This window comes from Grampus griseus (genome assembly GCF_964374135.1).
Source record: "Grampus griseus genome assembly, chromosome: 6".
NCBI classification, from domain to species: domain Eukaryota; kingdom Metazoa; phylum Chordata; class Mammalia; order Artiodactyla; family Delphinidae; genus Grampus; species Grampus griseus.
In genome coordinates, this window is record NC_139000.1 from 90,184,840 (window position 1) to 90,211,544 (window position 26,705).

Genomic DNA, 26,705 nt, shown 5'->3' on the forward strand with positions numbered 1-26,705 from the left:
TCCCTTTTTTTCTGATACTTTCACAAGTCATTGATTAAATGTTGCTCACTTTTAAGGCCAATCTGTGAGACATTATTTAACTTGTCTACTGTAAAGTTCCAGCATTAACTCAGGCGGGGCTTCACCAAGTACTGACCATGTGACCTTGGCCTCTCATTGCCTCAGTTTTCTCATTTGTAACATGGGTATAATAATCGGCTTATTTCATACGCCTATGAGGAGGAGAACTTTACATATGTGTGTGTGTGTGTGTGTGTCTATATGTATTTAAACAGTGTCTTAGAATAGTGTCTGGCACATGATAAGCATTATAGAAGTATTGACTGCTGCTACTAGTACTGTTATTATGAGAACTAACTGTTGAGAATAATCCTTCATATAGTGGTTTATTCCACTGAAGATAAAGGAAACTCATAGAATATTAGAAATCAGATTAAACACAGAAAGCCAGTAAAATATACCAGGACAGAAGATGATGACAGTGTGAAAGCATAGAGGAAAAAACATGGTTTTTGTATTTCTTTTTCTTTTTTAAAGAAGGAAAGAGCCTAGAAATAGGACAAAAACTATTCATTGGCTATACTGACATGGAGACCCCTGGTGACCTTCATAAGTAAAATTTCAGGACAGTGGGCAGAGAGATTACGGTGAGAGAAGTCAGGTGGATGTAAATTATAGAGTAAGTGGGACGTGAGGAAATGGAAACAATACATGATGATAACAATTTTGAAAAGTTCAGACATGAATTGGCTAAAGAAGATATGCAGGGATTAGAGGAGGAGGGAGGCTTTCGTGTTACACGTACAGTTTTCAACATTTTAAGTTGGAGTTACTAGTCTAGAGTGAGGTTGAATTTTGGCAAGAATCATGCATAAGGAGTAGAATGGGTTGTAGAAAATGCAGTGCTGTGAAGTACTTGAGAAGATGAGAGAAAATGAAATGCTGTCTGTAGTGCACGTGGCCTTTGAACTTGAACTCCTGTAGTGAAAGGGAATACAAAGATCAATGCAAATGCTAATGAATTAACGGATTTGGCAGTGGACTATTTACTGACTTCTGTGTTCCTAATGAGTTAGGAAGCGCCTCACCAGCTCAGAGTGAAGGAAGTAGAGAGGATGGAGGAAAATTTGAGGAGGGTAGGGAAAGCTTCTAAGAAAATAGTCCTTAAGGAGAATTAGAAAGAACTTACTGTAAGTCAGAGCAATATTTCCAGTCTCGAAAATCCATTTGGAGTTGGTGATTATTAATTTATTGGAATACCAATTTGCCCTGCCACATGAGTTTTCTCCGGCTACCTGGATATAAGTTACACAGAGGCAGAAAAGAATGAGAGATAACAATCGAGGGGAAATACAATTAGTATTTTTGTTTACCGTTTTCCACTTCCCCGCTCCAACTCTGGGGAGCCTTCATGGACATGGCTGCCCTCCCAGCCTCCAGCAGCACTCTGTTATCAAAGAATTCAAAGAAATGGAACATAGGTTTCCAACTTATTAATTTAGCAAAATCAAAAATTGTGTATAATGTTTTCTGTTGGCAGAGATTTTTGCAATATAATTTGGTTCCGTCTTTTGACAAGTAATTTGGCAATGTCTAGCAAGATAAAAATGTTAATAGCTTTTTACACGTTAACTCTAATTCTGGAAGCTTATGCCGATAAATAATTTATAATCCAGAAAATTATTATATAAAGATGCTCATTGTCATGTCATTTGTAATAACAAAAAATTGGAAACACCTTTAATTGTTAACAATAGGAAAACAGTTTAGGAAATTATATCCACTTAGTAGAAAGTGACACAGTTACTATATTATAATTACACGATGATGGAGCAAAATAAAATAATGCTTACTAAAGAAAGAATGAAGAAAGCTGACCTAAAATTGTGTCTTCCTTGTGACAGTAATTATGTAAACATATCAATATTTATTAAAACTTAAAACCAAAATAAAGTTTTAAAAGCTCTGTACCAGTAATGGGGATTTTATGTTTGTTTCAAAATATTTTTTAACATAACTCTTATAATTTTGTTTTGTCTACTCCTTTTCTTAAGAATTTCTGACTCTTACCTCATTTTTCATTTCATAGTTTCAAATAAAGTCAGCAATTTTATCATCAGAGAAGATTAGACTTATTTGACAGTTCATAATTCCAAGTTATTTGGTATAAAAAGACCATATACAATTGTAGGTGCTTTCAAAATAAATTTTCGAGAATTTTTTTTTTTTTGCTTAGTCTTTCCTGGTATGGAGATGAAGCAAACTACCTAAAATTGCTAGCCGTTCTTTTTTCATTTTTCTCATTTTATTGATTTATCTTGCCCTTCACAGAAATGATAACAAATGAGTCTGCAGTTGCATCTGCCAATTTCTTAAATCCTCTATTATCCACATTATGAAATCATACTTGTATGAATGCTTCCAGTATTTTCAGAGCTCTTTAGTTAGTATACTTTAGCATTCTGTATGAAGTATCTTATGTAAGTGTAAAATTTAGACTCAACTTCTGGAAGCTTTGATTTCTTAGTTCAAAAGTGAGAGATCCTTAGTTCAGCCATATGATTAACAATTACTTGTATAGTAAGAAGCTCCTAATTTATTGTTTTATGGATACCTGGCAGTTTTCTTGCCATTTCTCGGAAGTTCTCTATTAAACACATTCTCTCTCTGTCTCTCTCTGTCTCTCTCTGTCTTTCTGTCTCTCTCTCTCTCTCTCTCTCTCTCTCTCTCTCTCTCTCTCACACACACACACACACACACACACACACACACACACACACACACTTGGTGATTAAAAGCACAGATATGGCATTATGAAATCTAAGATTCAATTTCCAGTTCTGTAGTTTCTGGGCCACTTCACTTCAGTCAAGTAACCTAATGTCTCTGAACCTTGTTGTTTTCATCTGTAAAATAGAAATTACAATTATATCAGACAATCCTCAAAACATCCGTAATGATTTTAGAGTTTCAGAGTCAGGTAAAAGCAGGCACTCAGTAAATGGCTAGTGCTTTTATTACTTTATTATTATTTCGGTCTTGGTTTTCCTTGAGTCTGTGAGTCCCCATGATGAAATGTGATTTCCAGTAGATTGAGTAACACCTGTTTTCACCAAAAATTTTAACTGAGTTCATTACTTTCTGTGCAACCCAGATTAGTTTTCTGCCTCTTTTTCTGTGCCGTATGTAGGTGTTCAGTAGATTTATTTAATAAATGTATGAATGCTTGAACGCGTAGATGAATTTTTAAATGCTTCTTTTTGAGAAGGTAGAACAAATGTGACACAGTAGAACACATAAGAAAATAATCCATGGAAAAAATGGCAAAGTCATGTATGTGCCCAGGGCCAGCCTAAGAAGAATTGCTTGTTTTTTTTTTTTTTTGTAGGAAAAATGTGTTGAATAGCTTATTTTAATTATTTTTAGAAGTTAAGTACAGGGACTTCCCTGGCGGTCCAGTGGTTAAGACTTCGCGTTCCAATGCAGGGGGGTGTGGGTTCAATCCCTAGTCGGGGAGCTATGGTCCCACATGCCTCGCAGCTAAAAAAGCAGAACATAAAACAGAAGCAGTATTGTAACAAATTCAATAAAGACTTTAAAAAGTGATCCACATCAAAAAAAAAAAGTTAAGTACAAAAATTTGCTGATGATTTACATATTTAGGACCAATAAAATAATGTGAGATTAGCTGTACTAAAACAGAATGTTGAGCTACATTCACATTAAGTGACATTATATAGTCTAAATTTATGGAAAACTTCTGAGATGGTGAGTGACCTTTGAGCAGAAAAAGACAGAAGGGGAAATGGCCTTTTCTACATTCTATTGTGCCTCTAAGTAAAATGCTTGGTAATCTAGCTACAAAACTCTCTGTCATTTGGCTTTAGGCACCTACTGTGATTTACCTTGTGAAGATCAGATTTTGCCATGGAGAGGATTTGTAAAAGTATCACACGTTCCAGTACCGTTGGCAACCACAGCTACCAAAAACTCCCATTTAAATTGATGAACCTAATATCAGATGATAGTATCATTTCCTTGTGGGTGTTCTGGGGAAAGGTGGGTAAGAAATGTATACAAGTGAATACTTTATTGACTGAAATAACAATTCATCATTTTGAAAACATAAAATACATTAAAGTTGTTATAGCATCATCCATTAATATTTCACTGTATTTTAGACATGGCCTACAATCAATGTTTTCTGCCCTTTGAAACAGAACCATGCTTGTGGTATGCATTAATCATATAAAAGATGAAACACTGAAAAGAAATTCAGCCTTTAAAGACAATTTGCTTTGATTTATTCAGTGGGTTCTCCTAAAAAGTTAATACCAAGAATTATTGCTTGTTAAATTGGAGTTAGAAATTCTTTCAGAGTTACTTAGTATTTTCTTTAATATCAGTATCAAGGAAGGCAAAGCAAATTTGCATATTTATTAGGAAATACAGGCACATAATCATAAAACAAGAAAACACAACGTTTTTATAGACTTTATTTTTTAGAAGTGTTTTAATTTTACAGAAAAATTGAGAAGATAGTATAAAGTGTTTCCATATACACTATACCCATTTCCCTCTCTGATGATCAATTTATATTAGTATGTTCCATTGTTACAATCAATGAACAAATATTGATACATTATTGTTTACTATAGTCCATACATTAGTCCAGTTCCTTAGTTTTTACCTAATGTCCTTTTTCTATTCCAGGATTTCATCCAAAACATCACATTATATTTAGTTGCCATGTTTCCTTAGGCTCCTCTTGGGTTTGATAGCTTCTCAGATTTTCCTTGCATGACCTTGGCAATTTTGAGTAGTTAGGTTTGCGTAGGATGCCCACTACTAGAATTTGTTTGATGCATTTTTCATGATAATATTGGGATTATGTGTTTTGGGGAGGAAGACCACAAGAGTAGAAGGGTTATTTTGTCAGATCACATCAAGTGTACAAAGTATCAATATGCATTATGAATGCTGAGGTCAACCTTGATCACCAGGCTGAGGTAGTGTTTTTCAGGTTTCTCCATTGTAAAATTACTGTTTTCCCTTCTCCATATTGTACTTTTTGGAAGGAAGTCAATATGCTCAGCCCACAACTAAGGAATGGAGAGTTATGCTTAAGATGGAGTACTACATAAACTATTTGGAATTCTTTTGCACTGGAGATTTATCTATTCTCCCGCATTTATTTACATATCCAATCATTTATTTATATCAGAAGAACTCATGGATTTTTATTTTATACTTTGGCTTATAATCTAATTCTACGTTAGTTACTTTGTTCCTCAAATTGCTCTAGTCCTGACCCTTGTGAACTCTTTTCAGTTCAGTGGCTCGTGTGCCACTCTGAGGTATCCCCATCCTATATAATTTTTTGGAACTTCCTTACTTTCTGACACTATAAGATGGTCTTGTATATAAATCTTGTATATTTACTGCCCCAGTCCTAGAATCAGCTACTTCTTCAAGGATAACCAGGTCTTTTTAGTGGAGCACAGTATTAGACAGCAGGATCTGGGTGTGGGGTGTGCTGATTGCTGCCCGGATGTCATTGCTTCTAGATCTTCTCAGCTGACAGAGCAAAGAGATAACATGTGTGTACATTACCCATGTATATGCACACATCTATAAGTATCTCTCTACATAACCATGTGTATTAAGGTAATATGAAGCAATATTAAGCTAAACATGAATGTATATTGATGTTTCCAACTTTAATCTGTTACCACATAGACCATCTTAGCCTCATCTCTTGCTTATCTTTAAATTTCAACTCCAGCAAAACACTTGACTTTTAGAAGTATGGAAATCAAATTGTAGCTACTTTGGGAAGCCACATCATCTAGCAGAATAATTCTGAAAGGGCAAGGTGTATATCATCAAATTTTAATTTACAGTCAGCAGCACTTTGTAACATCCATAGGCCTCCAGACCTCTGCTTCCAAGAAGATGAAGTAGCCCATTTCTCCCAGGTTCTTCCACTTAAAACTAAAACCCTGAACATAACAACAGACAAACATAGGAAGACACTGAAAGGTGGAAATGAGAAGGCAGACTTAACTAAGGACTTTGGGACTTGAGGAATAACATGGTGATGAGTCCCCTGTGTTTCCTGTTGCTTCCCATACATCCTGGAGAGGGTATACAGGAACCCCCAATCAATAACCACCAACAGAACAACAGACGAAAAAGCTTCAAAAAAGAAAACACAAAACCCCCGTTCCCCCTAGCCAAGGTGTGAGGAAAGGGGTTGCCAAAGAGAGAAAAGCATTTGGGCAATAATATACACACTACTCGAGCCAAGTGCCAGTGGAATATTGCACCCGTCCCCTATGTCCTGTGGTTTCAGTTGGGCCAAGCTAGGATTTGATCTTCCACACCACCCCACTCCTGCCCTCCAGAAGAGGCAGCGCTCTGATTCGCCACCAGGGCTGTTTCAGTATGGTGCAGTGGTGAGCTGAGCCTCCACCCCTTTGCATTAGCAAAGAGACTTTCAAAGGTGGTGCCTGACAGGCTAGTTAACACTGGGCTGCCCTCACACAGTCGTGGGGTCCAATGGTGGGACCTAGCCTCCGTCTCTCCCTGACATCAATAAGAATAGGATGTTACAGGTTGGAGGGAGTAGGCACCCCACTAACCCCCAACACATGGTGCCAGTGAGACCCAATGGGGTGCTGAATCCTCATAACCGTCCTGAGGCAGTAAGACAGAATGAGATGGCACAAGCAGGGCTAGTTGGCAGTTCTCTTCCTCTTACCCTGGTGTCAGTGGGGCCAGCAGGTAGCTGACCCTCTACCCACACCCGGCATCAACAAGAAGGAATGAAGTGGGAGGAAGGACAGCAAACACTTCACTTCTCCCCTCCCCTGGTGTCAAGAAATCTACTGGGGAGATGAACTTCCACTCCTACTAAAAGGCAACACAATGATATTAATGTTCCCACTTTTGGGGGGAAGGTGTCAGAAGGGCCAATAGGATAGCTGAACTTCTACTTGATCTGTCTGCAGTGAGAGAATGTAAGTGCCCACTTTTGCTGGGGTATTGACAGTAGGGCCCAATGGAAATCTGTACGTAACCCCCCAGTCCTCATACTACACCTCCAATAGGATGACTTCCTTCTAAAAAGTAATAATAAAATTAAGTGGGATACAGAGTCATGTAATAACTCACAATGTTTAGAATCCAATTGAAAAATACTCATGGCACCAAGAGCCAGGAAATCACAGAATAAATGAGAAAAGACAATAAACCTACACCAGCACTGAGATAAAACATCTATTGAAATTATCAGACAGGGATTTTAAATAAGCTGTCACATAAATGCTTCAGTTAGCAATTATGTGTTCCTTGACGGAAATGGGAAAAATAGAAAATGTAAACAAAGAACTAGAAGTTATAAAAATAAAAACAAATGAGAACAGTAGAACTGAAAAATACAACAATCAAAAAACTTTGCTCAAGAGTAGACTGGAGATTACAAAGCATAGAATCATGAACTTCGAAGAGATCAATACAGTGTACCAAATGTACAGAGAAAAATAGGCTGAGGGGTAGAGATGGGAGAAAGAACAGGATCTCAAGAACCTGTAAACAGTAACAAAAGCACTAACATTCATATCATCAAAGTTCCAGAATGAAAAAAGAGAGCACGTAGGACTGACAAAGTATTCAAAGAAATAATGACTAAAACGTTCCCAATTTTTTAGAAGACATAAGCACACATTCAAGAATCTGAGCAAATCCAAAGAGGAAAACCACAAAGGTATCCTTGTCAAGACGCGTCGTAATTAAACTTCTGAAAAGTAGAGACAAAACAAATCTCGAAAGTGGACAGGCAGAAACGATGCATCACTTATTGAGAAACCAGTTCCAATGACAGCATATTTCGTGTCTAAAATTATGGAGTCAGAAGCATTGACATAACATTTTTCAAGTAGTAAAAGAAAAGAACTCTCAGCCACAAATTCACACTTTTTATATCCACTTTCTTGTTTGACTTATATTAATGGACTACTAACTCATCTTTCTATATCCGGGTCTGCCATCACACTTCTCCAAAAATCTAGTCACAGTATTTCCAGAGTGATCTTTCTGAAAAAGAAGCAAATTTTTCTTATAAAAACACCTGACTGTGTTATGAAACTTTTCTCTCTTCTAAGTTACCAGGTAAAACCCTTCAACGGATTCCCATCTTTCTTGGAGTAAAAGCTCCCATCCAAACTCTCTTTGTCCTTTTGGGCTGCTGTAAGATTATCCTGCAGCTTGGGTGGCTCCTAAACAACAGGAATTTTTTTTTCTCACGGTTCCGGAGGCTGCAAGTTCAAGAATAGGGTGCCAGTATGGTCAGATGAGGGCCCTCTTCTGAATCACAGACTTCTCATTGTATCCTCACATGGCAGAAGAGCTTAGGGAGCTCTGTGGGGTCTCTTTTATAAGAGCACTAATACCATAATCATTTCCCAAAGGCCCCACCTACTAATACTATCAGCTACGGAAATTAAGATTTCAATGTATGAATTTGGAGGGGAACACAAAGACTAGACCATAGCACTTACTATACATACATGGACCATGCATGATCTGGCTTCTACCACACTCTCCATTGTCTTCTTTTCCTGCACTCCAGTGAGCATTTCTCTCTTTTTTTTTTTTTTTTTTTTTTTTGCGGTACACGGGCCTCTCACTGTTGTGGCCTCTCCCGTTGCGGAGCACAGGCTCCGGACACGCAGGCTCAGTGTCCATGGGTCACGGGGCCTAGCCTCTGCGCAGCATGTGGGATCTTCCCGGACCGGGACACGAACTCGTGTCCCCTGCATCGGCAGGTGGACTCTCAACCACTGCGCCACCAGGGAAGCCCCAGTGAGCATTTCTTATACTGATTATGAATGGAACTCCTTTCTGGACTGATCCTTAACCATTCATTTTCTGGCAACCGTGAATTTATCTTCTCTTTTCCTCAAAACTTCACCCTTCCTTCATGTTACATATCCATTTCAATTGCCTTCTACAGGAAGCCCTACTGATATCGCCCATATACTACTGTCCACAGCGTGAATTAAGGTCTTACCGTGTCTTCCTGTAGCACTCTGTAATATCTTGTACGGTAACTATGGATTTTCTTATTTGAGTGTCACAGTACATTGAATTCTAGGTGGCACTCTAATGATTTTAGTAACAGTAACACTGGTGCCTAGTTTAACCCGTGACATACTTTAGGTGTTCAATAAATGTTTGTTGAATGAGTGAATGAATGAATGGTCAATTTGAAATCTTAATCATGTTACCTTTCCAAAATCTGTTAAAAGATACCACCGTTTTCCAGAAGATTAGGGATTGAGGACCTTAAACTTGATTTAACAGAGGAAATTTTTACTCATACATCATGCTTAAATACCTCAAAGTAAAACCATAAACCCAGGAATTTAAGGTTATCCATTTGGACTTTCTAGCCAATAACTGATATCTCCTGCCCCGACTGTATTAGATGGTTTTGATGCTCCACTCATATCTCCCCAGCACTCATCCTTCCAGTATATGCTGATAGAATCATGCTGCCACCTGCAATTATCCACCTTAGGGCAGGCCAGAAGTGTACAGGAGTTAATGTATCTGGGTGTAGCTTTCAACCAAGGACAGAGGGGACTGGAAGATAGGTACTTCAAGTTTCTCACCGATTCTTGGGATAACTCTGAGACATGTTCTGTAGAGTTTCACAGAACTCCCCTGAAGTACTGGCAGCAGTTCCCTGCAGGAGTAATTTTTATTCGGTAATGCACCTCTGTTGGCTGCCTTCCATGCCTCCATTCTCAATTCCCACTCCACTTCTGAGTTTTCTGAAAGCACCTCCCAGATGAGCAGTTTGCACTCAAATTATTGCCTGAAGTTCTGCTTCTAGGGGAATTCAATTGATAGCCTCCTAACAACCCAGTGCTGCTTACAGAGCCGTCACTGGTACAAGTACCAAGGCACGGCACATTATGTATCACTCCTCCTAAATCCTAATATTTTTAAACAGATAGGAAAGAGCATGACCTTGAAGAGAAAAAGAGTTTATATGAGGACGGCCAATGGATAAAGGGAAGGAGAGACAGTGCCATTTGTTTTCCATTAATGATGGTGTGAAATGTATGGGCAGATGGTCTAACAGGTGTGACTATAATTTGAGGAGCCTGCTCCCTTGGTTACAGAAGACTGCTGTTGTTATTATTATGGAACCACAACCTCATGACTTTATTGTTTCACTTGATGTAACCTTCTCCTTTACCCTTAAATCTTTCTACATCACTGAATTGCAGCCAATAGATTTATTTTCTCCCTATGGCTCCATCACAAAAAAAGACACACATGTGCGCGCGCGCGCACACACACACACACACACACACACACACACACACACACACACACACACAGAGTTTTGTGTATGCCAGTGCTAGAAAAGACAAGCTCATGGTGCATGTATGCAATGGATATTGTACATTACACGTCTGTGTGAAATAGTCTTCTGCAGGTTCCTATGTTTATTTTATGAATAATTAACTTTAGTAAAGTTAATTTCCTGAAGATCTTGTTGAAGACTGAAGAAAGGAAGTAAATTGTAAAGAAAAAGACTTTGAAACTTGCCCTTTTTGCCCTCTCTTTGTGTCTTAATGAACAAAGGATAACTGGGCCTTTTTTGAAGCCTTTGCTTGAGTTGAAGACACAAAATGCAACCTGTACTCTTATCATAATATGTTCAGTTCATGAGTACACAAACTTATAAACCGTGAATTTCCCTAAAGTTATTATACCATTTAGAAGATGTTTGCTTGGACGTTTACTTAAAACCAAACAATTGAGGTCTATATGTCCAAATAATTTCCTTCTCTCTTGCTGTCTCCATTTCAGTTTCCTGAGTTTCTGGGAAGGCCTGGTTTCCCCAAAGGAACGATTTCTGGTAGAAGTCTGAAGGTCTGACCCAAGAAAAACAAATCCAGTACAGCCAATGAATTGAGGACAAGAAGGTTTCCAATCAGGTAGGAACATTTAATCTCATACATTACGACCACCTTAAGTAAGGTGTGCTGATAGCTGGATATGATTTAACTGCTTGGAAAAAGATGCATATATATTATATAACCTACCCCACAAGGAAGCTGTTCTCAATTCCCTTAGAGGTTGTGGTGCTTATCAGAGAGTGCCTTGGGGGAAAATGAATACAATAACAGTATGATGCTTTTTTTTTTAATTTTTAGCTCATTGTTGCCAAGTACACTTGGTGATCTTGGTGCCTGTGGTTGAATCCCAGGAGGTTAGACATGTGGAACAGCACATTAACCCACTTTAGTATTTTCTCCCAAGACAAATCATTTTTATAGGTTGTCTCCATGGTCTTCTAGTTGCTTATCAAAATTAAGCATCAAGTCTTCTAAGTGAGCAATAGCCCCAGTCAGTGTGAGGAAATCAGCTTGGTTCTTATTGGGGCACAGCTTCTTGGTCTTGGCACAAAGTGAGTTCACATAGGGAGTTAGAAGGAGGAGAATGGGGCATGCGAAAGGGGAGTTCTGTGTTCTCATTGACCTATGCATGTTGAAACTCCACTAACAGCTTTATTTTCATTAGCAATTTGTGATAAAAACTTAGGGTAAAGGGAATAATGAAGCTGTCCCATTATATGGCAGGACAAAAGATAGTAGTGACATCAAAATCAGGGCCTATCCATCTCGTTTGCAGTTATATACTGAGTGTTTAGCATAGCATTTGACCCCTCATCAGTATTCAATAAGAAGATGCGTGTTGAATGACTTCGGGATGAATTAATGAACGAAAAAATTTAATATGGTAGAAAATGTGTTTTATCCTTGTATTTTCGTGTGTTGACTTCAATGCACAACCTAGAAATTGAGAATTATGTTTTATGTGGAGGACATACTGAGGACTGAAATCAGGAGACAGCCTCTCAGATAGCTGTGAAGAGGTAAGGGAGGGCGCAGGGTATTTAGAGGTTCTTCCAAAAAAAAAACCAGGTAGTTGGAACATCAAAAGATTACTGTTAATTAAAGAAACTAGACATCTTAAGTTAATAAATGTAGCACTTTTCTATATATGGTGAGATGCAAGAATCTGGTCTCCTGGAAATCAGTCCCTTGATGTTCACTTTAATTATCTAGGGCCAGTATCCTGTTTTCTCCATCCTGAATCCCCTCAGGGTGCGGCTTTGGGTGTGGCTTCAGTGGCTGATGGCTTGATGGCTATAACATCCTGTGTTACCGATAAGGCTGGCTACATTCTTTGTCTACATAAATGACTTGAATATGGATAGCAAATCTGTGGATTTGTGTAATTCTTGGAGCACTTTTATAAGGACAAAGTTAAGGCAATTTCAGAATCACTAGCGGCTACAATTGCTACTTACACTTTTCCACTGGTAGGTAGTCATCTTGCTGTCGCTGTCTTCAGTAATCTGCTGTTGCTGTATTCCCAAGGGATAACAAAAGCCATTTAATTCAAGAAAGAAATGTAAAATTTAGCACAATGCAGCTTCCACAAAACCAAACACACAAACACACACCCAACTCTCGCAGATATGAAGTAGTAATCTAAAATAGAATCCTGGAACTAATTGCAAAACAAGAGCAAATGTACTCATATTGGATCATTTTATTCTTTTATTAATGTTTGATACATATATGTATTTATTATTAAAATTCAAAGTTGCTATATGGGCCGCGCGCGAAGACATGGGGGAGAAGCTGGAGCTGAGGCTGGAGTCGCTCTTGGGGACCGAGCCCGCCGTCTGCCCGTGGCCGCTGCCGGTCTACGTAAGTGCCGCCCGTCCCCTCCTCCCGGAACCCAGCTCCTCTTCCCCAACGGCGCGCGCTGAGCCCACTGAGAAACGGAGCGACTCGAGTCGCCAGACCCTCTTTGGAGCCCCCCTTCCCGCCCCGCCGTGGTTCTCCGCGGCAGTTTCCAGCCCCCGCGCGCAGGGTGGGCAGAGGGGAGCCGGCGCCGGCCGGGGGGCACAGACTCGGCCGCGGGGACCCCGCGCTTCTGCGGGGCGCCCGAGCCGGTCTGCGGTTGGCTCTGCAGGGCTGGGGACCCCGGTCCCCCCGGGCCTGGAATGTCGGCGGGCTTGCCCTTCTGTACTTTAGGATCTGACATGTAGGGTTTCTTTTTCCTGGTAGTTTATTCTTAGCGCTGTCAACGTGCTTAGTTTTTTTTTTGTTGTTGTTTTTTTTCAGGTCACCCTTTCCTCCCTCTCTCCAGTTTTATTGTGTTTCTGTTTTGTTTTGTTTTAGTTAGGCATTTTGTCCCTCTGATCTTGAGTGGGTGGGCTGGCAGGACACTTGGAGAGGAGGCGTTCTGTCCCCTGATCTTGAGTGGCCTTTGGAAAATGACAGGCCAGACGGAAATGTACACAGGCGTCCGGTGATTCCAGAAATGCAGCGTGTCCGGCTAGGTGGGCGCCCGGCCTCTCGTCCCCCGTGGCGGTGTGGTGCGCGTGTTCCTTGTGTCAGGGTTTACGCTTGGGCCCCGCAGCCCACCTTCCGAAGGGAAAGCGCAGCGGGCGCCTTGGGCCGGCGCCTTTGGGGCGCCCTTTCGTGCGCTCGGCTTGCGGGGGACCGGCCTCCAGGCGACCCGGCGGGGAGGCCCGCGCGACCCGGCCCTCGCGCGGGCTCCGTGTGTGTCAGTTTGTGGAAAGTGTGTCGCGGCCGGGGTCGGGGTCGGGACGCTGGGACCACCTGGGAGCCGATGTAGAGGGATATGATTTCCATTTTCAAGGCGCATTCATCCTATGCAGGGAAACAGCCTAACATACAATTTGCCTAACAAAAAATATATTAACAGGTGGAAAGACTATCTCCCAGTTGAACAGCGGATGCCTGGGACTCGTTTCACTGCTTTCAAAGTTCCTTTAAAAAAGGTGAGCAAAAGTTAATACCGTATTCTTCCAGAAATCTGAATTCACCATATAGAGCCCTGGCTCTCAACCCTGTCGTACTCCATTTTCCCTTTTTATAGCAAATACTTTTTAATACCTCTTTTACTATCCAGAAATGGGATTCATAGACAAATACAACCAACTTTTGTACTTAATTAAAAAACAAAAAAAAAATGCAATGCCCTAACTATAAATAAAGAATAAAGTAATTTATAAGAAAGTAATATGTATCTCAGTATGTAAATGTTTGGGGATGACTATACTAGAAATAAAGAAATAGTCAGTTACTTGTACCATGAATGCAATAAACTATGGACTTTGATTGGTAATGATGTGTCAGTGTTGGTTCATGAATTCTAACAAATGAAGCACACTGGTATGGCATGTTGATAATGGGGAAGGCTGTGTGGGGTGAAAGAGAGAGGGTGTAAGTGGGAACTGTGTACATTTTGCTCAGTTTTGCTGTGAATCTCAAACTGCTCTAAAACGAGTCTACTAATTTTAAAAAAAGTGTGTGTTGCTGACACTTGAATAACCAAAGAGATCAATGGAACAGGGTACATGTATAAGCCAAATACATGAAAGAATATTTAGCAGTGAAAGCCATCCTTCCTATATGTAGATATTCAAGAAGTATTTATTTCTGTGTCTTATTTTCAGGCACTCTGCTTGGAGCTGGCAATACAGTGGTAGGCAAAATGGATGTGGTCCCTGCCTTCTGGGAGTTTAGAGTCAGGTTAGGAGACCAACATGAAATAAACAAACACAGAAATAACTATATAGAAGTGAGCTTATTTTCTTCCGTCTAATCTCTCTGGAAGAAAGGATTGTAATATCGCTTGTAAACTCCAGAGGAGGAAACTTTACTTTGAATCTCATATGTTAGCATCACAGGGTTTGAATAAATGGATAATGTAGTAAAGGATTTTAAACATATGTTCTTCCTTATTTTATTCTTTCTGACAGAGTTTTGAAAAGAATCTTGCTCCAGAAGAACGTTTCTCCCCCTTGGATCTCTTAACAAAATCCAAGGACAGAATGAAGAACTTGGGCTGATTATTGACTTAACAAATACTCGCCGCTATTACAAGCCAGAGGTAAATGGAAGCCGTAATTGAAAATGACCTTCTTTCTGATACTGGAATAATTCATGGTAGTTCAGTAATTATCATCTTATGCTAAGGTGAATCCTGGCCTTCTCTCGTGGGTTCAAAAAGGGAAGCTAGTGGTTTCCTTAAATACACATTTGTAATTGCTGTTTCAAAATGAGATTAAAGATATGAATTGAACTATAGTATTTGGCAGTAGTCTCTAGATATGCTTAAGAAATTCTATAAGCTTCCATGTTCTATATTTTGAAAATGAAGTAAACTTTTAGTAGTTACAGCAGTATCCTAAAAGGAAAGGTATGTCCATTGTGTCTTTAGCACTTACTTTAAGCAGTTGCTTGAGCGTGTTTAAGCATCACTGTAAAAGACAATTGTTCTCTAAGTTTTATGCTTCCTTTTCCTAATGCCTTCTGATATAGTACAGAAACCCATAGATTCTCTTGGCCCATGTAGGACATTCCAGTGCAAAAGAATTATCCTTCTTCTGACCTGTTCCATGGCCTTGGGAGACAGTAACACCTAATGTCTTTTAATATTTGTAGAGCAGTTTGCCATTTAGAAAGTTCTTTCATATCCATTGACTTAGTTAATCTTCACAGCAATCCTTTGCTCTTGAAGTGGAAGTAGTACTGCTATCTCCTACTGAGTGCTTACCCTGCACTAAGCTCAGAGGATAGACAACTACAATTACTAATTTTACAGACGATGAAACTGACTCTCGGAAAAGGAAGAATTGAAATTTCAGCTCTGTTATTCCTTTTTTTTATTGTGGTAAAATATAGAGAAATCATATTTATTTTAACCATTTATAAATATGCAGTTCAGTGGCATTAAGTACAGTTACAGTGTTGTGTAACCATCACCGCTGTCTATAACCAAAACTTTTTCATCATCCTCGACAAAAACTCTGTAACCATCAAACAGTAACAACCCCATTTTCCCTCCCACCAACCCTTGGTAACCTCTATTCTATTTTCTGTCTCTGTGAATTGGCCTATTCTAGGTACCTCGTGTAAGTGGAATCTGCAGTATTTGTCCTTCTGTGTCTGGCTTATTGCACTAAACATCATGTTTTCAAGGTTTATCCATGTTATAGCACGTAACGAAATGCCGTTTCTTTTTTGGCTTAGAAAATCGCATTGTGTGTATATAGACCATAGTTTGTTATTCAACGGTTGATTGACACTTGGTTGTTTTCCACCTTGTAGGTATTGTGAATCATGCTGCTATGATCATTGGTGTACAGATATTTGTTCAAATCCCTGCTTTCAGTTCTGTTAGATGTGCAGCGTAGGTAGTAGCAGAGTTGTTGGATCATACGGTAGCTCTACACTTAACCTTTGAGAAAGTGCCAAACTGTTTTCTACAGGGTCGTCTTGTTTTTAAACAATTATCACAAATTTTAAGCATATACAAAAGTATAAAAATACTGTGAGTGTTCCTTGTATACCCATGAACTCATCCAGCTTTCTTATTTACCAACTGATGGCTGTCATGTTTTATCTGTACCCCCACCTGTTTCACCCCATTCCATATTATCTTGAAGCAGCTCCGAGACAGCATGTAATTACACCTGTACGTTTTTGGTACGTGCATTTAAAATATAAGACTTTTATTCCTTAATATCATTTTTTAATATTAAATACCCAGGGAGTGCTCAAATTTGCAGTTGTCTCCTAAACGTCATAAAAAATGGTTTATAAGAATTTTGAATTAGATCCCAATAAGGTCCACACTTTGCCGTGGATTGTTAGGTCTCTGAAGTCTTGTTTAATCTATAGGTTCTCCCTCCATGTCTCTCTCACTTTTTTTTCCTCCTTGAATTTTGTTTTTAAAGAAACCAGGTAATCTTTCCCATCTAGATGTCGATGATTACATTCCATGTGTTGGTAACATATTCTTCAGTCCTTTTATTTCCTGTAAATTGGTAGTTGATCCGAATGAAGCTTGCATGTTTTGTTTTGGCGAGACAGTTTCATAGGTGATGATGTGTTCTTCCATGGAGACATATATAATTGTGTCTTTCTGTGGTATTAGCAGTCACTGATGATTCATAGCTACATCCATTAATTCAGTTGAGGCTTCAAAGAATGGTGAATTCTGTTGTTCTTTTTTTCACTTATTAGCTGGGTATATTTGTACGAGGAGAAGATTCCCCTCATCAACTGTTTGGTTGCCCAGTTGTAGAGGCATGATTCTCTTCTTTTATTTAACAGTTTTCAGAATAATGAGTTGATTCACAAATATCCTCCAGTGGTGAGCAGTTTTGTAAAATTTTATTTATTCCTATCACCGTGGACTCCGTTACAGTTATTATTCTAACTGAGGCCCTGTCTTTGGCCAGTTGGAGCTTCTCGGTGACTCCTGAGTCCTTTTGACATGACATCAGTTGTTTCTAGACTTTTTCAGTGGTCAGAGCTAGGAAATATGTATGTTTGTTTTTAATATTTTTAAAATATGTCATAGGTTCCTGCTGCTACTTTCCATTTAAATTCAGAACTAGAGAATTTTCACTTATCCTTTTCTGTCTTCTATTGATAGTCTACTTTCTCCCACCTCAAGAATACCAGTTCTCAACAATGCCTGAAATTGCCTCTATTTCCTAATTCGAATCCAAGTTCTTCTGACTCTGTTCTACTACTCTCCTTAAATCACAGCCGCTTTATGGCCCTTGAAATGTAAGATAGAACATAAGTGTAGGTAGAACTCTTTATATCATTTTGAGTTACATGTGCATTCATTCACATAGATTTGCTTTTCCTTTTTGCATGCCTGGTAACTGTCCGTTCTGCAGTTTTAATGAAAATCAAGTGATAATTACTGGTTAAAGCAGCTTTGGAAAAAATGGCTCTCATCAGAATGACTGACATACAAAGTTTAATGTACTCTCCTGGTTTATAGTCTGCCTTCTCTAATTAATTTTTTATTCTTTCCCTACAAAGGAAATAATACATATTTTCATGGTTTTGCCTTATAGGACTTACCAGAAACTATTCCTTATTTAAAAAGTTGTACAATTGGGCATCAGGTGTCAGATGACGACGCTAGTTTTAAATTGCAGTGTGTTGTTAATGGGTTTCTGAAAGAACATAAAGATAACGGTGAGTTGCTTTTGTTTTTGTTTTTGTTTTTCCTTTACCTGAACTTTGGTATGCATTTTGAGTGGGCTTGGGGGTTTTTAACATTTTTAATAGTTCTGACATTAGTGTCAAGTTGTGTTTGGTAACATTAAGGTGGAAATGTCAGATGGTGCTAATAGAGTACGGTGTTTTTTCCTGTTTATGGTCACAAACAATTTAGTTTAGTTTGGAAAGTGATTTTTGTGAGAAATATGAACTGAGCTAGCTTACTTATCTCTTTTTTAAAAATTTGAATGGAAAATACATAAAAACATAAAAATGTTCTTGTGTCCTATTTATTGGTTGAGAGGTGGAAGAAAAGGTTAAGACTCTCGGGTTCTTAGTGTACATAAAAGAGAAAACAAAAAGCAAAGGTTTCGAGTGAGACAAATCCCTAGAAGCAAAACAAAACAGAGTGGACCAGAAGAGCGGCTTCCTCATCATATATGTGTTGAAGATATTTTTGCCGCTTTTACACTTCGGTGCAAGTGAGGAAGAACACTGCCACCTCTTATTCTTATCTTCAGACAGGAAGAACTTAAAAGGCTGGTGTTTTCTTGTTTCTGCTTTAAGATCTACTCTGTTGATAGTAGGTCTTAATAGCGTGTGAATTTTAAGGATCCACTTGCCTTTTTCTAGCATCTAACTATCAGAAGGAACGTGGTGTTTGCCATGTTTTAAGGCTGAGGAATCTTTTGTCTTTGGAACACCACTGACGCCCATGCGAAAGTGTTCATTTTGTCCTCTTTCTAAATTTAGCCTGAGGAGTGTGCACTTTATTAAATAAACGTAACAGACAGTAAATATTCCGTGTATATATAAAATGATGCACGTATATACATAAAACAGGGAGTAGGGGAGAAGGAATAGAGATGGAGGTGGGAAGATAGGGGATAGGAGGCGAGAGAGAGAGGGAGAGACGGGCATTTCAAGATAAATTTTCATTCTATAACCTGGTTGCTTAATGCAGGTACTAGCTCTTAAATATCTTAAGCCCTCTTCACAGATCTTCCGTGTACTTTAGCTTTAAAACTTGAGAGGCTTGGCCTGTCCTGTGATAACCAGGGTGTCTAGAAAGGAGGCAAATTATCTGATTTGTTTAAACTGTAGTCACAGAAATGTTCCCTCTTAAGATGTTAGGGCGCAGCTGCCGGCCTACTCACTTCCTCCAGGCTCCTTTGTGTGTGTTCTGTCTGTTCCGCGTGGGCTAGAAGATCCTTACAAGTGCATGAGAACACGTTTGTAAACCTTGATTGTTCGCATGTTATACCAAGTGTAGTCCATTGCATATGCTGACTCCTCTGTGGGTCTTCTGCATGCAGTGGGCTAACTTCACCATGCTGTCTGCCATTGCAGTCTCAGGACCTTAGTTATGATCCATTGGTGACTCTCCTCTGCTGTAAGGCCCTCCCACAGGTGCCAGACTCACTGATAATGAGGAGGAGACTATACTATGCACTCCCTAGGATTGGTAGAGACTCAGAAAATAAATTGTTTCGGTAAACACCGAGAGCCTTATAGGTTTGTTGTTAGGGCACGGGGATACAGAGGTGAGTAGAAGTCTTTGTTCAGTAGCAACTTACAGTTATCTAGGAAGAGAAACATGTAGTGAGTATAAGTGGGTTAATTATGATAAAAGAATCAAGTGCAGCAGGAACATAGAGGAGAAAGTGAGGAAGGCCTGACTGAGGAGACAGCGTTTGAGCTGGGCTTGGGGGAAGAGGATTTTGCCGGAATGAGGAAAGGACAGCCCAGGTATTGGGGACAGGTACAGAAGGCACAGGGCTTGAACTTGTGCTCTGGAGGGGCAGCCTCTGGTGTGACTAGAGGGTAGTGTGAAAGGGCAAAGAAGTCATACATTGATTTTCAGCAAATAGTTGTATAACACCTTCTAAATTGAAGGCACTGTTCTAGGAAGTAGGAAGAGAACAAAGTTCTTGCCCTTACGTACTTTCCATTCTAGTGGGGGAGAGAGATGAATAAATAAGTCAATATATGGAGTGTCAAGCGGTGGTAAGTGCTTTGGAGAATAACAAAAGAAGATGAAGAGGTGAGGGAATGTGGTAGGTGATCAGGGAAGTCCCCTCTATTAAGATGTCGATTGAGCAGAGCCTTGAAGTGAGAAACAAGCCATTGGCTATCTGGGAGAGTGGAGATGGGGTGGGAGGGTGTGTTCTGGGAGAGTGGAGATGGGGTGGGAGGGTGTGTTCTGAAGCAGAAGGAATAGTAGGTGCAAAGTCCCTGAGGCACGACTGTGCTTGGCATGTTTGAGGAATAGTAAGGAAGCCAGTGTGGCTGGACAGGGGAAAGTGAGTGAGGGCAGGGCAGTAGAGAATGAGATCAGGGGAGGCTGGCAGGGCAAAGGAGGGAGGTGGATGATGTAGGTCCTTGGAAGTCATAGTTTGAACTTCTAATTCAGTTGGAGAGACAGACTGATACTTGTTTATAAAGAGTTCTCAATGCTATGCTAACAACCTGGGCTGTATTCTGTGCTAAGTGAAGATGTTCAAGCAACAGAGCAATCCAGCCAAGTTTATATTTTAGAAAGATAACAGCATCACTATCCAAGACACATTGTAGACTATGTATATAGTATGTGTCTAGTGTGCTGCTCTTCTGTAAACTACAGGATACCTGTTACGTACCAATACTTACATACAAGATACAAGTGTGAATGTAAGCACTTGGGAAATATCTGGAAGAACCACACAAGGAACTGGGAGAGTCGGACAACTTTCCATGTCCCGTATGATTGGAATTCTGAAGGGTACACACACGAACTAATGGACGTGTGCTCCCAGCCTCCGGCTAAGGAGGGAAATCGCAGGCATCAGAATCCTCTTTACCAATCAAGCGCGTTAATCCGCCTGCGTGCTGAGAGTCATCTCGAGACGCCCCGCGGTGGCGCATGCGCGGTAGGAGGAGGTCCGCGAGCTGCGTGGGCTTGTGCCTAGGCGCCTGTGGTTCGTGGCCTTGTGCTGGCACCGGGGAGGCCGGGTTGGCGACTTTGGCAGTCCTGGCGTTGGGTGGGCGGTATCTTGGGGGTGACATGAGCCAGTTCGTCGGCCACGAGGAAGGGCGGGAAGCACATCCCGGAAAGGTAATACGCCTTGGCCCCTGGGCGTTGCCGGTGGAGCTCAGAGCCCCTGGGCCTGGGCTTCGTCTCTTGTGCTGTCGCCTGTCACAGTGGCCCCCGCGCGCTGGCCCGTCCGCGCTGTGCTAGGGGGTACTGGTCGTCTCGCGGCTCAGTTCACAGTAGCTGAAAGGGACAGTGTGTGATGTTCTGGTTTCTCCCCATCGTTTTAAAAGGGAGGCTCTGGCCATTGCTCCTCGGGTAAAATGCAGGGGGACTGCTTTTTAAGATGGGACTGTCAGTGTTGGGGACCCTCCTTAATTACCAGGATGGAATCCCCTTCAGTTCCTCAAGCTGTGTTGTTTAGGCACAGAAAATGTGAGTAATAGTCACTGGAACTAAGTTTGAGTGAAAAAAGGCACCGGTACCGCCGAATTTTCCATCGCAACAGTTGATCTGTGTCGTCTCTTGGAATTATAAAGGGCGTACAGTTGCTTCCTAACCGGTGTCCTTTGAGAGCTCTACCTCTGTACGTTCAAAGGATTAATTTTGAGGCTTTGCTCATACGTGTAGTAAACCCTTTAATTCCCTAAGACCTTCCTTTCCTCCATCTCATACCCCATTAAGCCCGCTTCAGTTTATCTCCTGAATTTCTTCTGAATCTGTCAACTCTTCCTCAACATCCTAATACCGAACTTGCCTGTCTGTTGCAATGAGGTCCTAACCAGTGTCCATATATCTTGTTTCCTTCCAATCCATTCTTCACACAAGAAACCTTAAAAGCAAGTTGGGACATTGCTCATAAACATGGCTCAAAAACATTGTTTTGAGAATAGAAAACAAACTGTTGGCCTTTAACACTCTGCGTGGTCTAGAATCCTCTCTGCTTCTCTGCTACGTGGACTCCAGCTTGGTGCCTCTCCAACTTTACTGTGGGTATGCCTCTCTTGTGGATCTTGTTAAATGCAGGCTGTAATTCAGTAGTTCTGGGTGGGGCCTGGATTCTGTGCTTCTAACGAGCTCCTAGGTGACGGTGACCCTGAGAGCAAGGGTCCAGCTCCTGCCTTTCTCCCTTCTTTCTGGAAGAGCAGGACGTCTGCCCCCCCACCCCGGGAGGAGAAAACATCCGCAACGTGACTACTAGTAACCAGCTTCCCTCACAGGCAAGGGACCTTTACCACAGCTCCCTACCATTTTGTCTGAGGCGCAGCAAGCCAAAACACTGACACGCTGAGGTTTGCAGCAAAGAGGAGGTTTATTCACAAGGCAGCCAAGCGAGGAAGTGACGTGACAATAGGTCTCAAATCCGCCTCCCCAAAGGCAAGGGGCTTGGGGTGTCTATGGGATAAAGAATAAAGAAGCAGGGCAGTATGAGGCATAGGGAGCATGAGGAAAGGTGATTGGAAAAAGGTGTGCTCGTCATTGTTCTGAGCTGGCGTAACTAGGCTACGGGGCTCAGCACATTCTCAGGCTGTAGTTTTCGGCCCTCTGATGGCAGGAGGTCAAAAGGCACTGGCCCAGGTGGAAGATCGGTGGTCCTCTCCAGTCTCAACCAGCTCAGCCTAACTAGACACAGCTGATTCCAAGTTCCTGGCCAATACCCGGGGCAAACATCTTATTGCTTATGCTACATGTTATTTGGAGGACGTGCAAGTGTTCAAGCTACCTTGAGGATTGAAGACAGGATTTGACTAATCCTTACACATGGTTTCGCCTCCAGATGAGCAGAAGAGGCCTGTAGGCTGAATCTGGCTCCTGGCACCTGGAATTGGAGGGAGATGGTTTAAAAACAGGCTCTCCCACCCTCTGTGTTATCTTAGGTAGATAGACTATTGAACCTTCCTGTGCCTGTTTCTCCACCAGCAGCATGGGGACACTCAGAGTCCCTCTCTTGGGGGCTGTTATGGGGGTTCAGTGAGATATAGATGCATGCACAGGCACACGGGAGACACCCAGTGTGTGTTAGCTTCATGCTTACTTTTATTAGGAGACCAGTATTGTTAGAAGATTTCTGGTTTGGACAACAAATTAGATAGGTGGTCATTACTATAGTTTATGCGACAGCAATTCACATTACCATTTGCAAAAAAGCAGTTGGTTGTCCAGTGGGGATTATAAACATCCATTTACCATGAGCTACTGAACAGATACTTTACACAGTAACTACTTCAAGTACTATTTAAGATCAATTCTCTATGTTGTCTTAAGCAGTTGTTAACCCCCAATTTCGTGAATAGTCCCAAGTAAGTCACTTGAACATCAGCTAGAGCAATCTATTTCACTTAGCAAGCCTAAAGTTATAGTTCAACAATTTTATTTACTGTTCTATGACAAAAATTACTCTCAACAGCTATGCCCTGGATAAGTAATCAGCTAAAGCTAGTTTGACTGACCAAATCTGATTTACTGAGTTAATAATAAGCCAGTTGATTTAGAAAGGTCTAACGTATATTTCTCATCCATTCAGCATTAAACTGTTTCCCATGCCTAAAATGTCTTTTTTCCCATTCGTACCTATCCAAATTCCTACTTCTGTGCCGTAGGGCTTGGCTGAACTACAACTGCCTTTAGTGACACTTTTCTCACCTGCACAATTGGAGATAATTTTAGTCTCCTCAAGACTCCCACGGGGTTACCTCTGTTGTGACACTTGACGATTTGGTGGCATATTTTATTTTATTTTATTTTATTTTATTTTACTTTAAATAGCCTTCCATTACTCCGTGCACATCAAACAGTAAATGCTTTCTCCTAGTAAAGGTGCATAACAATTTTCTGAACTCTTCTGCTCTGGGCAAGATTCATAAATACACCAGGCAAACATAGTGAAAGAGGAGACAGTACTTGTGTTATATTCAGTTGGGTCTTGATACCTAAGTGTGACTCTTAACCAAGGATTATGCAGTAATTAAGGACACAGGTTAAAGTTGTTTAGAGTGTGTCCTAAAGTCTCACTGGCAGAATTTAAATCTCTACTCTGGAAATTGTAGACCTGAGACAAATTACTTCCCTAAACTTCATTTCCTACATCTGAGGAAGATAATAGTATCTACCTTGTAGTAGACTGAATAGTACCATTGCCCCCAAATGTCCACCTTCTAATCCCCAGAACCTGTGAATGTCACCTTAAATGGCAGAAGGGACTTTGCCAATGGGATGAAAGTAAGGGTTTTGAGATGGGGAGATTCTTCTGGCCTACCTGGATGGACCCAGATGTAACCACTGGTGTTCTCGTAAGAGAGAGGCAGAGGGAGTTTTTACTCCAAAGAGAATGTGATGATGAAGTTGGGGTTGGATTGATGTGGCCAGAAGTCAAGGAATGCTGTCAAGGAAACAGATTCTCCCTTAGAGCCTCTAGAAGGTGGATGGACGGCCTTGTCAACTCCTGGTTCCAGCCCAGGGAAACTGGTTTTGGACCTCTGTCTTCCAGAACCATAAGAGAATGAGTGTGTTTTGTTTTACGCAAGCTCATTGGTAGTAATTTGTTACAGCAGCCATAGGGAACTAATGCGTACCTCATAGGAACTATTTCTCCAATTAAAATGTGTGACTGGAAACACACTTGGTGGCATGTCTGACACATGGTAGGTGTGCTACTGTGGGTAGTTCTTGGAAACTAAAGCCTTGGTTTTTGAGGAATCATCAAAACCAGTACAATGGTTGCCATGTTCCTCCTTGTTCATCCTGGTGACAAACCTGTAGAGAGAGCTCCATCCTTTCCCACAGGACACCCACCCGTAGTACTTACAGGGAAGAGGTTATGTCTCACTTCAGGCACCTTCCTCTTTTCCTTTCTACTTTTTTTTTTCATTAATCTTCATCCAACTGGCCTTTCTAAGTTAAAAAAAAAAAACAAGACAAAACCATTTCTCAATGGATTCAGATACTACCCCAAGTTAATAATCCAACCATGTTCTTGTTCTTCCGGGTCTCATCACCAGAAATTTCTGAGCTGAAATCCTCTCTAGTTTCTAGGATCAGTCACTTTCTAATTTCTCCCTTCTCAAGTTCAGAGTCTTGTCAGTTTAGTCCCTTCCCTAACCACAACATCTATTAAGGTGACACAGCAAAGTGATGAAAGTCTCGACGGTCTGGTTTTCATCCTGGGTTTCTGCCCGCTACTTACTGTGTGGCATTAGACAAGCTATTCAACCCCTCTGGGCCTCAGTTTCCCCCCAAAAAGGTGAATATTATGAACATTACCTACCTATAGGGTTGCCATTATGAGGATTAAGTGAGTTAATATTTGCTAAGCACTTAGAAGATTACTTGTTATAGTCTAAGCACTACAGTTGTGCTTGTTAATAATAATAAATGCAATTCCAAGCGTATAACTTACTCAACTTTCTGTCATAACTTTGAAGTGTTGGTCTATCTGTTGGCCAGCGTTGCAGGTAAATGAGTCGAGGCATGGGCTGAGGCATTGCTACCAGTGAGTGGTGTGTTCCCAGAACTAGGAACAGCCGTGTGAAATAGGTAGCGGTTCTACGTGGAGACAGGGCAGACTGGAAAATGACAGCGCTGGGAAGGAGGTGTGGTGTCCATAGGTTTGGTGTCAGAGCTGCTGCCTGCTGAAGCACCGATGCCGGCCTAAGCCGTAAATGGGGGGGGGCTGGGGAAAACAGGGGCAGAATAGAAAGGGAAAAGAGGGGAAGAACGGAGAAAGATAGCCTAGGGAGGAGGTGTGCTGTCCATAGCTTCGGGGTCAGAGGTGCTGCCTGCTGCAGCACCGATGACACCCGAAGCCGTAAATGGGGTGCTGGGGAAAAGGGGGGCAGAATGGAAAGGGACAACAGGCGCAGAACGGAAAACGATAGCCTGGGAAGGAGGTGTGGTGTCCATAGCTTCGGGGTCAGAGGTGCTGCCTGCTGCAGCACTGATGACACCCGAAGCCGTAAATGGGGTGCTGGGGAAATGGGGGGCAGAATGGAAAGGGACAACAGGGGCAGAACGGAAAACGATAGCCTGGGAAGGAGGTGTGGTGTCCATAGCTTCGGGGTCAGAGGTGCTGCCTGCTGCAGCACCGATGACACCCGAAGCCGTAAATGGGGTGCTGGGGAAAAGGGGGGCAGAATGGAAAGGGACAACAGGGGCAGAACGGAAAACGATAGCCTGGGAAGGAGGTGTGGTGTCCATAGCTTCGGGGTCAGAGGTGCTGCCTGGTGCAGCACCGATGACACCCGAAGCCGTAAATGGGGTGCTGGGGAAAAGGGGGGCAGAATGGAAAGGGACAACAGGCGCAGAACGGAAAACGATAGCCTGGGAAGGAGGTGTGGTGTCCATAGCTTCGGGGTCAGAGGTGCTGCCTGCTGCAGCACCGATGACACCCGAAGCCGTAAATAGGGTGCTGGGGAAATGAGGGGCAGAATGGAAAGGGACAACAGGGGCAGAACGGAAAACGATAGCCTGGGAAGGAGGTGTGGTGTCCATAGCTTCGGGGTCAGAGGTGCTGCCTGCTGCAGCACCGATGACACCCGAAG

The 26,705-nt window shown here is 41.4% G+C and overlaps 1 protein-coding gene across 1 annotated transcript in view; it reads left to right on the forward strand.

Annotated features, from left to right (window-relative positions):
• LOC309824465 (uncharacterized protein) overlaps window positions 1-26,705 on the forward strand; it is a 41,587-nt gene that overhangs the window by 4,150 nt on the left and 10,732 nt on the right. Inside the window, exons 2-6 of the mRNA XM_082657373.1 lie at window positions 10,891-11,018; window positions 12,697-12,803; window positions 13,831-13,906; window positions 14,891-15,021; window positions 18,011-18,134. The gene's annotated coding sequence lies outside the window, so the exon portion shown is untranslated. The remainder of the gene's footprint in view (window positions 1-10,890; window positions 11,019-12,696; window positions 12,804-13,830; window positions 13,907-14,890; window positions 15,022-18,010; window positions 18,135-26,705) is intronic.